Here is an 18,595-nt window from a genome sequence, read left to right as displayed (position 1 = left end):
CCCAAATATCTGCTTTCATACTTTGAAAATTGAAGCCCAGATTGAAAAACCATCATCTTGAACGTTGAATGTTACTCCAATTCAGTGAACAATGTTTGGTGTTGCATGACACCATGACCCAACAATAGAGCTCTTCTAACAAGAAGATGAGCCACAGGGACACAGACAAAGCCAGTGCTTTTGGTCCTGTGTGACGTTAGTGACTAATGTCTGGCTACTCAAGAAACAGCCTTTGAGATCAAGACTGGCTGATCAATGTGCAGGACAGAAAGCCAGTGACTTGATCATCCAGTTTCTTAACTGTCTTAAGATTCATTACAAACCAAATTTGTTGTTGTTGTTTATTTTTGTGACCATGGTTTAATTACAACATCTCTTCCTTCCCTTTCATTCCTCCAAACCTTCCTATATACCCCTCCCCACTCTCCTTCAAATCTGTGGCTTCATTTTTCATCAGTTGTTATTGAATGGTCTATAAACCTCTCCAGATAAAAGTGGAAGGGAATACACATATTCCTCATTTGTCCTTTTATGCACAATTATCTATGATATTTCTCTTCTAGATATGGCCATGGCTAAGTATTAGACATCTTCCAATAGATGCTGATCTTTAGCAGAAATGAAACACAAAAATATATAATGAGGAAGTTAAAAGAGACCACAATATGAGCACAGTCTTTTAAATGAGGCTATCATTTCTTTTTTAGAAAAGATACTGCTGTGTGAATTTTATGATGTATTACATAGTATATGCATCTATGTGTGGGTAAGCACCAGAGGGGTAAATAAGGTGTCCAGCTCTATCACTCTGACTCATTCACTTAGACAGGAAGATACACACAGAGAGCATGAAAAGGAAGAGAAACAGATGAGGGAGGGAGGGAGAGAGAGAGAGAGGGAGGGAGAGAGGGAGGGAGGGAGAAACAGAGACAGAGAGACAGAGACAAAGAGAGAATTATGTCTAGACAATGCCTATCTAAATAAACTAGTGTAATCTTTCATTTCAAGATATGAATATGATGGCAAATGCCTATAATCCAAGTGCTGGGGAGGCTTAGGCTTAGGCTGCTAAGTTAAAACTGCAATGGCTGAGATACAAATATACTGGGATGTATTCATGGCAGCTAGTAAATAAGGAAAAAATTGGTGAACTTTAAGGTAGTAAGAAAAAATACCAAAAAAGGACAAACAAATATTTAAATGAATAGAGCATCTCTAAAGGAAATAATGTTGAGTATCATATTTGACATGTAATGGGAGTCCCCAAAGGAAAGGAAAAAAAATACTTGAAGAATTAATACCTGTAAGAAATTCTGAACAAGATTAAAATAATTTGCTCACATGACAAAGAAGATCAATGAAATCCAAAAATAAGAATTTTTTTTTTTTTTTTTTTTGGTTTTTCGAGACAGGGTTTCCCTGCGTAGCTTTGCGCCTTTCCTGGAGCTCACTTGGTAGCCCAGGCTGGCCTCGAACTCACAGAGATCCGCCTGGCTCTGCCTCCCGAGTGCTGGGATTAAAGGCATGCGCCACCACCGCCCGGCTCAAAAATAAGAAATTTATACTTACAGTAAAACTATAATAAATTACCCAATCAATAATAAAAACAAAATTTAAATAGGCAAAGGAAACAAAACATGTTAGGCACAAAATAGCTAAATATAAAGATAAGAATGGACATATCAGAAAACAGTCAATCTAGGAGAGACTGAAGTTACATGTTTAAAATAATAAAATACACCAAAAAAATTACCTCTGGATTTTATAATCAATAAAAATATATTTGGAAAAACTAAGAAAAAAATATAATATACGTATAAGATTTGTTCATAATATTCATAAGATGGAACTATAACATGTACAAAAACTAAGGGAATTTCTCTTCCACAGATCCACACTACAAGAAATATTCAGGGAAATTCTCCAGGCAAATTGTTAGAGCTTAGGCAAGACCAAGACTACTGCATAGATAAGTAGACCATGTTTTCTTGTTAGTTGTGATTTGGATCTTAAATGGCTGCTAAAACCCCATGTGTTAAATAAAAATTTGGTCCCTGACTGACAGTACTATCAAAAGGTGGTAGATTCTTGTGCTATCTAAAGGTGATAGGTTCTTTAGAGGTGCAGCCTGTTTGAAAGATTTAGGCCACTGGGGGCATACCATTGCAGGGTGTATCCTTCTATATCTCTCCTCTCTCCCTCTGTTGCTCATCTTTCTCCATCTCCCTCTTTCTTTCTCAACCATATGAGAAGAATAGTTTTGCTCTGCTCTGTGCTATCACCACAATGTTTGAGCCTCAGAACACACCCAAAATAGTGGGACCAGTGATCACACATTGCATCCTTTGAAACTATGATTAAAAGTGAATTTTTCCTCTTTTAAGTTGGTTTCCTAAGGATTTTTTTGTCACAATAATGAAATGTTAACTTCACATTATTTAAATATATTAAATAAACACTGAACTGTGAACCACATTATTTATGAGATTAAAAATAAACGTAAAAGGGAAGTTTGTAATAACAGTAACATTGAGTCTGGGAAGGAAAACAAATGAAAATTCTTGTATTGGAAGTATAGTATCATTAACTCACAGCAACTGTGGTTACATGCATTGGAGCCCTCCATAAAATGGCAGCATGAACTCAGGACAGCTCATAAGGCCCAGGAGCTCCCAGCACTTGCTGAGTGCTGGGAAGTAGACAGGGAGAATCAAAGGTTTTGTTTTGTTTTGTTATCTGGTTTTTCTTTTTCTTTCTTTCTTTATTTTTTTTTTTGGAAGTATGGTGACTGGTCAGTTGCCAATGATCTAATAGATGCCCCACACCAATGCACCCATGGGCAGCATTGATTGAACTCAGGTTTATAAAAAAAAATAAGGACACAAAGTTGGGAGTGAAATGTTTTGGAGGTTTTGGCGGTGGTTAGAAGGACATTGGAGGTGGATATGGTCAAAATACATTATTTACATCCACAAAAATTGCCAGAGAATGCATAGAAATAATATCTTAAATAAATAGTTATAAATTGACAGTTCAGCTGGGAAGGAGAAAGGGAAGTAAATACAGAAGGAAAAGGTGGGATGAGGAACAGAGGTGGCACATGCTGTAATCCCAACATTTGCTTGCAAACAACACATGAGGACAGAGGTGGAAGGATTGTCACATGTTCCAGGCCAACCCAGGGTTTATAGTTAGAGCTTAAAAAATACAAAAAATATCTGGAGTAGGACAGCAGGTATGGGGGCATATGCCAAGGAGTTGGATTTCATTCCTGCCCTATTTACAATAGCTAGATCTTCCTTCCCCTTCTCACCTGCCTCTTCCTACTTGCTGCTTTGTCTCAGACCCCAACCTAAGGAGTTACCCACTGCTGACCAAAGGTTGCTCCTCCCAGGACAGTAAGTAGGCTGAAGGCACACACCTCTTCTACTGCTCCTGAGATTGAACATCCCAGTCTCATCCCAGCTCTACAGCTGGAATCCTGCTATGGTCTCCCTTTCATCTCTGACCCCATCCCCAACAGATCACAATGACATTCTCCTCCAACCTTCATTCCCTCAACTCATCCCAGTGTCCCAGCCTCCAACACCAGAAGATATTTGCTGTGAATACACCAACTAAGAAGACCAGGAAATTAGGCAATACATAGCCATTACACACTCTGGAAATGCAGAGAGGAAACAGAAGCTAAAGAACAAAACACCCACCCAACAATGGCAAATCTAGAAATCAGCACCTAGACTTATAATCATTCCAAATTCAGATACCTAGATGCCTGTAGCAGGAATCTTAAAAGCTCTTATTAATAAAATCAAACCCGAGGCCAGTTATTGGGGTCAATGCTGGTAGATCAGAGAGACAGAACAAGCCACAGCTATCTCACCTTGCTGGATCCTCAGCTGGTCTTGTCTCCTCAGACTGGAGGCCTCTGAGTCCTCATCCGGAATGGGTCTCAGCTGAATTGTGCTGCTCGAAAGCCTGAAGCTTAACCAGCCACATGCTTAACCAGCCAAATGCTTCTAGTTTCTTGCCCTCACGCCTTATATATCTTCCTGCTTTCTACCACCACTCCCTGGGATTAAAGGCTGGCTTTCTGGGATTAAAGGCGTGTGTCACCATGCTTGGCTATTTCCAATGTGGCCTTGAACTCACAGAGATCCAGAGGGATTTCTATCTCTGGAATGCTAGGATTAAAGGTGTGAGTGCCACCATTTTCTAGCCTTTGTATCTAGTGGCTGTCTGTTCTCTGACCCCAGATAAATTTATTAGAGTACACAATATTTTGGTGAACATAATACCACCACAGATGCCAGCTTAAAAACACAATCAGCAACAGCCAGAGCAGTATGTCTCCACTAGAGTCCAGCTATATTAACACAGTAGGACCTAAATATTCCAACATAGCTGACACACAAGAAAAAGACCTTAAAACAGCTTTTATGAATATGATAAAGGTCCTTAAAGAGGAAATGAATAAATCCCTTAAAGAAATCCAGGAATACACAAACAGTGGAAGGATATGAGTAAACCACTAAAGACCTAAAATTGGAAATAGAATCAATAAAGAACACTCAAACTGAGTGAATTCTGGAAACGAAAAATTTAGGAATTTGAACAGGAACTACAGAGACAAGTTTCAACAACATAATGTAAGAGATTGAAGAGAGAATCTCAGGCATTGAAGATACGAAAGAAGAAATGGATACATCTGTCAAATAAAATGCTAAATCTAAAAAACTCCTGACACAAAACATCCAAGAAATCTGGGACACTATGAAAAGACTAAACCCAAGAATAATAGGTATAGAGGAAGGAGAAGAAACTCAACTCAAAGGCCCAGAAAATATTTTCAGAAAAATCATAGAAGAAAATTTTTCTAACCTAAAGAAGGAGATGCCTATAAAGACACAGGAAGCATACAGAACACCAAATAGATTGCTCCAGAAAAGAAAGTCCCCTTGCCACATAATATCAAAACACTAAATATACAGAACAAAGAAAGAACATTAAAAGCTGCAATGGGAAAAGGTCAAGTAACATATAAAGGCAGACCTCTTAGAGTTACAGTTGATTTCTCAATGGAGACTCTAAAAGCTAGAAGAGCCTGGACAGATGTGCTGCAGACTCTAAGAGACTACAGATGCCAACCTAGACTACTATAATCAGCAAAACTTTGCATCACAACATATGAAGAAAAATAAGTGTTCCATGATAAAGTCAAATTTAAATAGTATTTATCTACAAATCCAGCCTTACAGAGGGTGCTAGAAGGAAAACTCAAACCTAAGGATGTTAACTACACCCAGGAAAACACTGGAAATATGAAACATGAAAGCACAGCAAAATCAAAAGAAGAGAAGCACACTTGTGTGCACATGCATACACACACACACACACACACACACACACACACACACACACACACATACACACACACCTCCACTAGCACTACCAACAACAAAATAATAAGAATCAACAATTATTGGTCATTGATATCTCTCAGTACAAAGGCCTCAATTCCCCAATAAAAAGACACAGACTAATAGAATGATGTTAAAACAGGATCCATCCTTCTGAGGCATTCAAGAAACACACCTCAAGATCAAGAAGATCAAGATCAAGAGATTACCTCAGGATAAAGGGTTGGAAAAAGATATTCTAAGCTACTGGGCCTATGTAGCAAGCTGGTGTAGCCATTTTAATATCTAACAAAATAGACTTTAAACCAAAACTAATCAAAAGAGATAAGAAGGAACACTAAATATTCATCAAAGAAAAAATTCACCAAGACATTTCAATAACATCTATGCTCCAAACCCTAGGGCAATCAAGCTTGTCAAAGAAACACTACTACAGCTTAAATCACACACATATTGACCCTCATATACTGATATTGGGAGACTTCAATATCCGATTCTCATCAATGGACAGGTCATCCAAAGAAAAACTAAACAGAGAAATAGTGGGACTAAATACAAATTGACCTAGCAGATATTTACAGAACATTTCAACTAAACACAGAATACAACTTCCTCTATGCACCTCGTGGAACTTTCTCCACAATTGACTACATACACAGATATAAAGCAAGTCTTAACAGATACACAAAAATTGAAATAACTCCCTGAATCCCATCAGACTATCGTGAATTAAAACTGGACATCATAAACTCATGGAAACTGAACAACTCTTTACTGAGTGAAAAATGGGTCAAAACATAAAGAAAGAAAGAAATTAAAAACTTTCAGAATTAAATCAAAATGAATACACAGCATACACAAGCATATGGGACACAATGGAAGTGGCACTAAGAGGGAAGTTCATTTCACTAAAGGCTTATATTAAAATAACAGTTGAGTTGATCTCATACTAGCAACTTAACAGCACATCTGAAAGCTCTAGAATAAAATGAACTAAGCTTCTCCAAGAGGAGTAGACAAATAATTAAACTGAAGGCTGAAATCAATAAAATAGAAACAAACAGAACAATACAAAGGGTCAATGAAGCAAAGAATTGATTCCTTGGAAAATCAACAAGATAGACAAGCCCTTATCCAAACTAAGACAGAGAGAGAGAGAGAGAGAGAGAGAGAGAGAGAGAGAGAGAGAGAGAGAGAGAGAGAATCCAAATTAACATCAGAAACAAAAGGGGAGGCATAACAACAGACACCAAGGAAATCCAGAAAATTATAAGGACATATTTTAAAAACCTGTACTCCACCAAACTGGGAAATATTTTTTTTTAACAAAAGATAATTCTCTTGATAGATTCTACTTACTAAAGTTAAATCAAGACCAGATGAACAATTTAAACAGACCATTAACCACTAATGAAATAGAAGCAGTCATTAAAAGTCTCCTATCCAAAAAAGCACACTGCCAGATAGTTTTAGCACAGAATTCTACCAGACTTTCAAAGAAGAGTTAATGCTAATACTTGTCAAATTATTCCACAAGATAGAAACAAAAGGAACATTGCCCAATTCATTTTATGAGGCCACAGTTACCCTGATATTCAAAACACATAAAGACTCAACAAAGAAAGAATTACAGACCAATTTCCATTATGAACATAGATGCAAAAATACACAATAAGCCGGGCAGCAGTTGCATATGCCTTTAATCACAGCACTCAGGAGGAAGAGCCAGGGGGATCTCTGTAAGTTCAAGGCCAGCCTGGTCTACAGAGCAAGATCCAGGACAGACACCAAAACTACACAGAAAAAAACCTGTCTCGAAAAACCAAAAAACAAACAAACAAAAAAATAGGCAATAAAATGTTTGCAAACCAAATCCAAGAACACATCAAAAGATCATCCACCATGACCAAGTAGGCTTCATCCCAGAAATGCAGAGGTGCTTCAATATATGAAAATCAGTACCATATAAACAAACTAAAAGAAAAAACACATAATCATCACATTAGACACACAAAAGGCCTTTGACAAAATCCAATACCCCTTCATAATAAAAATACTAGAGAGATTAGGGATACAAGGGACACACCTAAACATAATAAAGACAATTTAAAATAATCCCATAGCCAACATCAATTTCAATGGAGAGAAACTCAATTCCACTAAACTAGGAACAAGGAAGGTTGTCAACTCTCTCCATATCTGTTCAGTACAGTATTTGAAGTTCCAGCTAGAGTAATACGACAACTGAAGGAGATCGAGGGTACAAATTGGAAAGGAAGAAGTCAAAGTATCGTTATTTGCAGATGATATGATAGTATATATAAGTGGCTCTAAAAATTCCACCAGGGAATTTCTACAGCTCATAAACACTTTCAGCAAAGTAGCTGGATAGAAGAGTAACTCAAAAGAAATCAGTAGCCCTCCTATGTACAAATAACAAATGTACATTTGTACAATGAATGGATTACTACTCATCTGTTAAAAAACAACATCATAAAATTTATAGGCACCCAGCACTCGGGAGGCAGAGCCAGGCGGATCTTTGTGAGTTCGAGGCCAGCCTGGGCTACCAAGTGAGCTCCAGGAAAGGCGCAAAGCTACACAGAGAAACCCTGTCTCGAAAAACCAAAAAAAAAAAAAAAAAAAAAAAAAAAAAAAAAAAAATTTATAGGCAAATGGATGGAACTAGAAAAACTGATCTTGAATGAGGTAACCCAGACCCAGAAAGATAAATATGATCTATATTCAGTTATAAGTGGCTATTAACCGTTAAGTAAATGATAACTAAGCTACAGTTCATAGACACAGAGAGATTAGTTAAAGAGGAGGGTTCTGGTGGGGAGACATATGGATCTCCCTGAGAGGGGTAAATAGAATAGATTTTACTGACAGACTGAGGGTGGGTGGGGAGAGGACAGGAAGGATAAGATTTCATAGGAGATAGGGTGGAGGAAGAGAGTGAAGAAAAAAAGGCTGAAACCAGAAAATTTTAAGGGAGTGGTATGGAAACCTAGTGCAGTGGAAACTATTTGGAATGTATGAAAGTGAGCCCATTGAGGGCTCCTGGTAATGGGGAATACAGAGTCTCAACTAGCCAGCTCTAGGCTCTTGGCTCTTGGCTACACATCCAGTGGCAGGACTTGGTTGCATTCAGTTGAGTTGTTGGCCAAGAAGGTCCTATGGAAATCCCTAAACAACCCAGGCTCTTGCTAAGGCAAAAGGTTGCTCTCTGCAAACTGACAATGACGCCCCATTGCTGAGATAACACCCACACAATTCATCAAACATGAAGTTGTGCTAGTGCCCACATGGAGCCTTCACCACTACATTCTAGTCTCTTTAGTGCAGAAGGTACTCTGCAGGCTATTGAAAGGTAAATGTGAACACCACCCCCGCCACAAAACCTCTGACCTACAATCTGTCCTGCCTGCCAAATATACTATGGCAATGGTGGGCACAGAACTTGTGGGAGTGGTCAAGAAACACCAGATTTGATTTAAGGCCCACTACACAAGAAGAAACCCATACCTGATACTGCTTGGGCAACCAAGAATCAGAGACTAGATAGCCCAGAGACCTAGGGTAAAACCAAATACTAATAGTCTAATATATATGTATATATACACATGTATGTACGTATGTATATATATATGACTCCTAATGATATTCTGCTACACTCATAGATCAGTGCCTTTGTCCAATCATCATCAGAGAGGCTTCCTCCAAGAGTAGATGGGAACAGATGGAGACCCACAGGCAGACATTAGTTGAAGGGAGAGTCTAAATGGGAAGTTTCCATCAAATCCCTCCCCTCACAGCTCAGGAATCCTGTGGAAAAGGAGGCAGAAAGATTGTAAGAGCCAGAGGGAATGGAGGACCCCAGGCAAACAAGTCCCTCTGAATCAACTAAGCAAAGTACATACAAATGAGCTCACAAAGTCTGAAGCAGTAAGCAAATGGGTCTGTACCAGATCCTTCGTGTGCGTGCATGTGTGCATGTGTGCGTGTGTGCGTGTGTGCGTGCGTGTGTGCGTGCGTGCGTGCATGCGTGTGTGTGTGTGTGTGTGTGTGTGTGTGTGTGTGTGTGTGCGTGTGTGTGTATTATAGCTATTAGCTTAGTATTTTTATGGAACTCCTGACTGTGAGAACAAGTGGGTCTCTAATTCTTGTGCCTGTCCTCAGAACTCTTCCTCCTATTGAGTTGCCATATCCAACTTTGAAATGATAGCTTTTGCTTCGTTTTATTATATTTTATTTTGTCATGTTTGGTTGTTATCAGTTAGAAACCTATTCTTTTCTAGTAAGAGACAGAAAGGGAGTGGATCTGAAGGGGAAGGGAGGTAAGGAGGGACTGGGAGGGCTAGAGGGAAAGGAAACTATATAGGATACATGGTATGAGAAAAGAATCTATTCTCACTAAAAGGAAAAAATAATGAAAAAATATTAGTAACTTTATATGCTAGCAGTAGTAAAAAATAAACCTTTGAGGTTATTATAAACAACAGTATCAACTAAGAAAGACAGGGATAAATCTAACAAATGTTATAAAAGACTTGTATAATGGAAACTCTAAAAAGGTATTTCTGAATTTGAAAAAAAATATTTGAGAAATGGAAAGTTATGCTATGTTCATGGATCTATTTTAACAATATTGTTAAAATTTCAGTTCTTCATATATTTTACATATATATATATATATATATATATATATTCATTATAAGCTTAATCCATGGTCTGGCAGTTTCATTTGTAGATATTAACAAATAAATTCTAAAAATCTTTGGGAATTTAAAATTCTTAGAATACTTAAATGAATTTGATACAAAAACAAAGTCTATTAGAGGCCAAATGCTATCCAGTTACATTGATTTATATTAAGCTACAACATTAAAAATGATATAATGTTGTTAAGCAAATTAATGAAACTGAGTAGAATTAAAGTATTTGTGGCAAACTGGTTTACCACTATTATGTAAAGTCAATACGGTAGAGAATGAAGGATATTCTTTTCAACAAACAACATGTGAGCAATTAAGTATCAATATTCATAAAAAAGAACTTGGCTATATAGTTCTTACTATATTAAAAATATTTATAAATTAATCCTGTATCTGGATTCAAAAGCCTAAAAGTATAAAACTCCAGAAACAACTAAGAGATAACATTTGCTGCTGTGATTAGTAAAATAGTTCTCAGATAAAACACCAAAGTATAGTCCAAAAAAACTGATGTTAGACCTCTTCAAAAGAATCTGTTGGGAGAAACAAAAGACCGGTAACACATAGGGAGAGAACATTAACAAGTCACAAGAGATAAATTTTTGTCCAAGTTGAGGACCCCTGTAGTCCCTACTATTAAACATGTGGAAAGCTGAGGCAGGAATATCTCTTCACATCAGCAGTTCAGTGCCAGTGTAGAACAGTGGTTCTCAACCTTCCTAATGCTGTGACCCTTTAATACAGTTCCTCATATCATGGTGACACCCAACCATAAAATTATTTTTGTTGCTACTTCATAACTGTAATTTTGCCACTGTTTTAAACTGTAATGTAAATATCTGTGCTTTCCAATGGTCTCAGGTTGAGAACCCACTGGTCTAGATATACAGTGAAACCTTGTATTGAAAAAAGACAGTAAACGTTTTTCCTCAGAGTGTATAAAGTACTTTTAAAACTCAATAGTAAAAAAACAAACAACCCAATTTTAAAAATGGGCAGATATCAAGTACATTTCTTTATACTAAAAATTATGTGGGTGTCAAATGAAATCAATTATTTATTTCCCTTTTCAGCAGGGAAATGAAAATTAAAATAATAATATACTATGCACCTCCTAATAAGTCTAAAATATATTTTTAAAAACTAAGCAGACCAAAAGTTCTCATATACTATTAGTCTAAAATATATTTTTAAAAACTAATCAGGACCAAAGTTCTCATATACTATTAGTGAGGATGTACCATGGTATGTTCATATTGAAAAACATATTGTTGGTTATGTAAAATGTTAAACATTTATAACCTAGCAATTCATTCTGCTTCTAGGCATTTTCTCAAGAAAAATGAAAATATATTCTCATACAAAGAATTTTACAAGAATGTTTATAACAGCTTAGTTTTTAATAGTCCCAAACTGGAAACAAACACCCATTGACATGTTATTGCACAAATGAACTATGATACAACTAGATAGTGGAATATTTCTCAGCATTATGATATGTTACAGAATTGAAATGGAGGGTACATAATGTGGGAGTATGGAGAGGAATAAGTAACACTAAAGACTTTTTTTAGAGAGAGAGAGAGAGAAAGTTAAAAGGGAGTTAATTAGCTTGTGACAGAGCCAATGATGCCCTACTAGACACCAGAGACTAACAAAAAGCCAAGTACCAGGTATGAGTTACTTCTTTTGGAATTGTTGGTCAATGATGTCACATAGACCTCAAATATTATTGTCTATTGCTGTTGTTCTTAGTTACACCCAGGACGTGGCAGTAAGACCACATACTTGAGTCACAGAACATAGTGAAAATCAAGCAGGTATGAACTTCAAAGTGTCACCTCTACTCATTAATTTTCATAGTGCTGGAAGTTTCTAGGAAAGCCACTGGAGGAGAAAAGTAGTCATTATTCATACACAGCTCTGAACCCTGTGAGCTAAAGAATGATTGGCTCCAAAAGACATGTCCATGCAATAGCACGAGAGTGACATATGCATCCAATGAGTAAACAGCCACTTCCTTGTTGAATGTAAATCATGTTCCACAAGATAAAACCCATAACTGGCACCATCACCAGGCTAAGAATCTATTTCTTTTTTTTTTTTTGGTTGGTTTTTTTGAGACAGGGTTTCTCTGTGTAGCTTTGCGCCTTTCCTGGAACTCACTTGGTAGCCCAGGCTGGCCTCGAACTCACAGAGATCCGCCTGGCTCTGCCTCCTGCATGCTGGGATTAAAGGTGTGCGCCACCACCGCCCGGCAAGAATCTATTTCTATACAGTTCAGAGACCCAGGGAGGAATTTACTATTATTCTAATAAAAACACATAGTATCAAACTGACTCCTAATGACTTATCATTATGACCATAAATCAGTGCATCTCTCAAACTGTGTCTGAGAAGTTTCTGTTTGCAGTAGATAGTAATTAACACAGTGACCCACAACTTGCCAAGGTACAAATACTAAGAAATTAAAGAATATTCCGCCCTAAAGACAGAAGCACCTCCCTTCTCGGGCTCACAGATCTTCTCAGAAGAGAGGGGATAGAGAAGGAAGAGTCTGAGGTGGTGGATGACTACAAGGAATCATTATCTTCTAGACACAGCTGGGCCACTGCAATATGAGTCCACACTAATTTTGACAGGATATACAAAACCTATACAAGCCTAATCCAGAACCAAATCTCAACATAGAGAGGGGAGATGGGTGCACTATTCCACCCCAAGCAGTGGCAATATTGGCAATTGTTAGCTGCTGTAACAGTTAAGAGTATAGGCTCTGCTAAGCCAACCAGTCTCCAGTGGAAGACCTCATATCCAAGAAACATTTGGGAAGTACAAACTGGTATTGAATTTTTTTTTAAATAAAAGGATGAAAAGTAGTAGGAAAGGGGAGTGAATCAGTGAAGAGGTGGGAGAGGCTGTGAACATAATGGAAACATGATGTATGCAACTTTCAAACAGTTAATTAAAATGTAAAAGAATAAGTGTGATCAGTAACAAAAGATAGCTATAAAAGTGCATACTGCATGATTCCAGGTATATAACACTTCAAAAATGAAAAAAAAATACTATAGAAACAGAAAATAAGACCAGAGATCACATGGAGATAAGCCTGACACAGGTCAAGAGATGAGTGCTGGAAGGATGTATGAAAAAGATTACAAAAGACAGTGAAAGGTTTTTTGAGAATGTGAGATGTTACTGTCTTCACTGAGGCCATGTATTTACGCAGGTATGCATAGGTAAAAAGGTCCATCCTAGCTTGTTACTGTCCATGACTCCAAATCTTAAATCTACCTATTTATGTAAAAATGTGGCAATCAGCCTTGAATACTTGTTCTAAAATCCCCTTTCTCTCTTTTGCTCATGTGATTCTTTGCTAAAATATGTCCCTTTCTGTCCTTCTCAACATTTATTCTGATCACTTACTGACCATTCTTTCATTCAGCTTATATAATTTTTCTATGAAGCCTTCTCTGATGATGTCTACTTTTTTATAACTAGTCCTCACTCCTATAAGGAGTGCCTGCACTATCTGTGAATTTCTTCCCTTATACCAAAATCTCTATTACAAGCATCTCTTCCTTCACTAGTATGTAAACTTTTGAAAGTAGGCATACCTCATTCATCTTTGAATCACTGGCACCTGGCACAGTAGATAATTACACTACAAATTAAGAAGATTGTTAAACAAACAAATAGCTTTTGACCTTATTTATTAGCTCTGTATTCTGATATAGTAGAATAAACAAGATACTACAGAGTCGGGTGCCTTGGGATTTTGTTGTTGTTGTTAATAAATGATGCTTTAAACACAGGAAAATAAGTTCTTCATCAACTAACAGGAGGTAATCAAGTCATTTGCCTCCTGGAGTCACATAAATCCCAGCATCCTTGAGTCCGTCACAGCTTTTTCACTCATGTAAACTCCTTTCCACAGAGCATTAACGACCAAGATGCCCACAAACCTGGGTGTGTCAGCACTGACTCTGACCTTCACAGAAAACAAAGGGTATCTGTTTCTTCCCTTTCTGGTTTTCTGTTTGCTCAGATTCATGTCAAACTGAAGGTTAAAATCTGCCCAGTTGGTGAATATGGCCACTATTTTTGCAAAATGCTATAATGGCCCTACTTTCTTATAAGCCCAGACAAATTTCTTCTACCTTTTCTTCACCATTATTGGCCAATTGTTGAGCCTCCCACCCTTCTATCTCACATTCAGAGGAACTGACACCTACCTAACAGTTAAAATCTGCCACTTCCACCCCCACCCCACCCCCATGACTCACAGCATTTTCATAGGGTTCTTTTTTATGAAGAAAGCTTGTGACGTCAATTTCCAGGAAACTTTCAAGACTAAACCACAATAATCTGAGGCCACATCCCAGGACCCAGTGCAGGAGCCAGAGCTAAACACCATTTAATTACTCCAAGCAAAGAGCTTGGACTGGTGGACTGCCTTGTAGGTTCCTAGTCTGAACTCTTTCTTTTGATCTGTAATTGCAACACCATCTACTCTTGCCCTCAGTGAGATCAAGTTTAGAGGTGGCTGTGGTTAGAAACTTCAAAAAAAAAAAAAAAACCCACCACCAGTTCTTGAGCTCTGTATACAGCTCAGTTTCAGAGGCCAATATGTAACTTCAGTGAGGAGCTTTGCTTTTACGTAGACCATTTATGAGATATTAACAAGTATTTCTCAAACAAAACAAAAAACAAGGCAGTAAGGAATGCAAGAAATCTATGGTCAGAACATTTGAGAGTAAATGACAATAATTTAGGTGCTATGTAAGCAACCAAAGGAGGGAAGCAACCAACAGTCCTACACAGACGTGTGATGTCTGTGAACCACAGCAGCCAGCATGGTGTGATAACCCAAAAGATTTAGTAATAGCACAACTTGGGGGGTTACTAACAGGTCTATAATTGTATTTAAGACCTACCCAACAAGAAGAAATACCAGAAACCTAACCAACTACCCAGGACTAGTGAAGTTGCAGATCCTGGAGGAGAATCTATAACTACCACTTTATTAAGCCAGCATAAGTGGCTAACTACATTCTAAATGTTTATCCTTACACTTACAGGTAAGTGTAGTCCTCAGTCCACATCAATGAAATTTCTGTTTTCAACAGACAAAAGCTATTACAGAAAACCACAACCCATCAAAATGAGGAGTTCTGGAGCCCAGTTCCAATGACTATAGCTCCCATAATTAAGGCTCGGGATCATTACAGAGCAGGGGCAGAAAGACTGTAAGAGCAAGAAGACCAGATAGTTTGTTGTGTCTCCCAGGAATGCTGGAAGCTACACACATAAAGTCTCACCTACATGACTACCTAAACATGAGTTGAACAAAGACAACAACAATAGACATTCTAATGTGGACTGGGGGAAGCCCACAAGGCCTCAAAACCCAGACTATGGGCAACTAAAGGATGCAGAAGATGGAAGAAATAATCTTCTCTAGAGAAGAGCACACCAATTGGTTATCGAATACTAAATGGTCAGTTCCAAAAGCATACATGTAAGTAACATTATATAGACGGAATAGGCTGTAATTATGTATACAGCAATGTGTGTGTGGTGTGACAATAACTAATGACAAAAGTGTGGTATTGTATTCCCCCAAATATTGTGCATGCTAATAAACTTATCTGGGGTCAGAGACAGAGCAGCCACAATATTAAACATAAAGGATAGCAGTGGTAGCACATGCCTTTAATCCTAGCATTCCAGAGGCAGAAATCCATGTGTTCAAGGATACAGCCAAGCATGGTGACTCACGCCTTTAATCCCAGAAAGCAAGCCTTTAATCCCAAGGAGTGGTGGTAGAAAGTAGAAAGGTATATAAGGCAGAAGGACCAGAAACAAAAACATTGGGCTGGTTAAACATTCGGCTGGTTAAGCATTCAGGCTTTTGAGCAGTAATTCAGCTGAGACCCATTTTAGATGAGGACTCAGAAGCCTCCAGTGTGAGGAAACAAGACCAGCTGAGGATCTGGCGAGGTGAGGTAGCTGTGGCTTGTTCTGTCTCTCTGATCTACCAGCATTGATCCCAATAACTGGCCTTGGGTTTGATTTTATTAATAAGAACTTTTAAGATTCATGCTACACAAAAGAGTCCATGAATTTGAAAAAGAACTATGAGGTGTATAAAGGAGGGCTTGTGGGAGGGAAATGATGTAATTATAATCTCAAAAGGTAAAAGAAATAATTTAGAAAACAAAAAAGGATTGGCTTGTATGTGCACCTTTTAATAAACTTACAACAAGTTTATTAAAAGGTGCACATATGGGTCTGTAAGAGAAAAGTATACTTACAAAACTGCACAATTTTCTTATACTGAAAATTCCTCATTCATAACACTTGTGTCATTACATTGAGATCCATTTAGTCTGGACAGATCTATTTATGGACAGGCTAGCACATATCAACTCAAGACAGGCAGACCTTGATGGGAGAGCATATCTCTTGTTATGCTCCACAGATACATTAAGACTTGGGCCTGCATGTCAGCCTGATGTCCACTTCAGCAAAGCACAGAGCTTTGGTGGACTTGTTGCTCTGCAGGTAGGCTCAAGCAGAGTCAGACTGCAAGATATCAGTGACCTGCAGTTGCTTCTAGGCATGGAAAAACCAGATGTGAGCAGTGTAACTTGGTGAAGATGACTCACTGAGTTCAAAGCATACAGATCATGTTTAGATAAACAAAACTTTAGATCAGGTTTAGTTTAAGTCTCAGCACTGCACTTATCATAATTACAGCCTTGAACAACTTCCTTAAGCTATCAAACTTCCAGTTCCCTCATCTCTGAACAGGGCTATTAATACTGCCCTCATGGTTGTCCTAAGGAGTCAATATGATAGAATTTCTTGAATGGTTTAGTGCCAGAGCTTCAGTGAGTGCTGAGTGAAGACCAAGTCATTGTCGAGAGTGGCCCTGAGCTCGGGAGAGGTCCCAGGAGTGAAATATACTAGGGGCTGGAAAGGTTTTAATAACATTTACACTCATTTGTTGGGAATACTTCTTTAAAAGTTTTGTTTGCCTTTTGTAAGAAAAAATTCATGAAAGGGACAATAAGGAAGAGAAAAAGAAAATGAAATAAGTGGGGGAAATGAATCCAAATGATAGTGGAGTATTATTTCCTCCCACTTGAGAGTTCAGCAAGATGTTACTAGACTCTAACATGGGGTAGAGATCTTTATAATAAGGCTATTACTTAAACTAGGAGCAGTTTTCCAGAGCTCTCACACAGTCCACCCAGTAGACATCATATCCTCTTTATTATGTTAAAACCATGAAGAACTTTGTAGCAAAACATACTACTTTTCTACTTGGTAAAAATGGATAATCAGTAGAGAAGATTTTTTTTTCTCTACCCCAACATAGAGAATAATGACTTATATTGTGAGCTCTTACCTACTGACTTTGGAAGTGCATATTTTCCTCTTTCTCAAAATCTTTGTCCAGACAGTCTTTACAATCCAAGTACCCAACTGCCCTTCTGCCCAGCATCAGCAACCTTGGAGACCAGATCTAGACAGGTGTCTGGTTTCTACAGATTCTTTTGTTTCAACATCTACACCTAAGTGGTAACTAATCCTGATAACATCCCAAGGGCAGATGCCTAGTACACAGAGAGACCTACACAGTGGATGCTTCTTGAGGTATAAAGAAGTACTGTAGGCTGACTATGAACACAAGCCAATATGTGAAAAAGCCAATATGAACACAAGCCACTGTAACTAAATCAACACACTAGTTGTTGGAGTGAAACTGAAGAAAAAAGAATGGCTATAACTTGGCAAAAATCTCTACCCTTCCTTCCTTCTGGTCAAGGGAAACATCCAGGTTAAAGAGGAAGAAATCTGCCTCTGTGCCCCAATTTAAAGCCACATTCTATCAAAATTGTTGTGGCTAAGTCTCAGGCATAGCTCTGCCCTGAAACAGACCCAAGACTTGTCTGTTCAGTAAATTTGCTATCTACTTTCAATTGCCAAGTAGGAGAAAGGGTTTGGTGCTTCCTGTGGTCATGTGACCAATATCTCTTGCTTAATTTCATTTCTATCATGCCTATGACAGGAAGTGGGGAGCAATACTTCTTTGAGTGCATATTCAGTGTTTTGTAGCTGGAATGTTAATAATCCCAATCTCTATAATAAATTCATAACAGTCTCCTCTCTCAAGGAGTCTTCGACAGACTCTTAAACTCCTGTATTTTGTGTACATTCTCTCTGCCTTATAGAAAAGGGCGCATTGTATTGTGTTCTGTGTACCCATCTATCTTCCCTCCATGGTAGTCTTTTGGGGATTGACAACCACATCAGTTATCCTCATATTTTCAGCACCTCAGCACAATGCCTGGCCACTGGACACTGCAGGATAGGAGGGAATGGAGAAGAAAAGCAGTAGTTTGAGGGTTTCTGGCCAGTCAGAGGCTAACCAGAGGGCGTAAG

This window comes from Peromyscus leucopus, chromosome 6 (assembly GCF_004664715.2).
Source record: "Peromyscus leucopus breed LL Stock chromosome 6, UCI_PerLeu_2.1, whole genome shotgun sequence".
Taxonomy (NCBI): domain Eukaryota; kingdom Metazoa; phylum Chordata; class Mammalia; order Rodentia; family Cricetidae; genus Peromyscus; species Peromyscus leucopus.
This window is presented reverse-complemented; position numbering follows the sequence as displayed.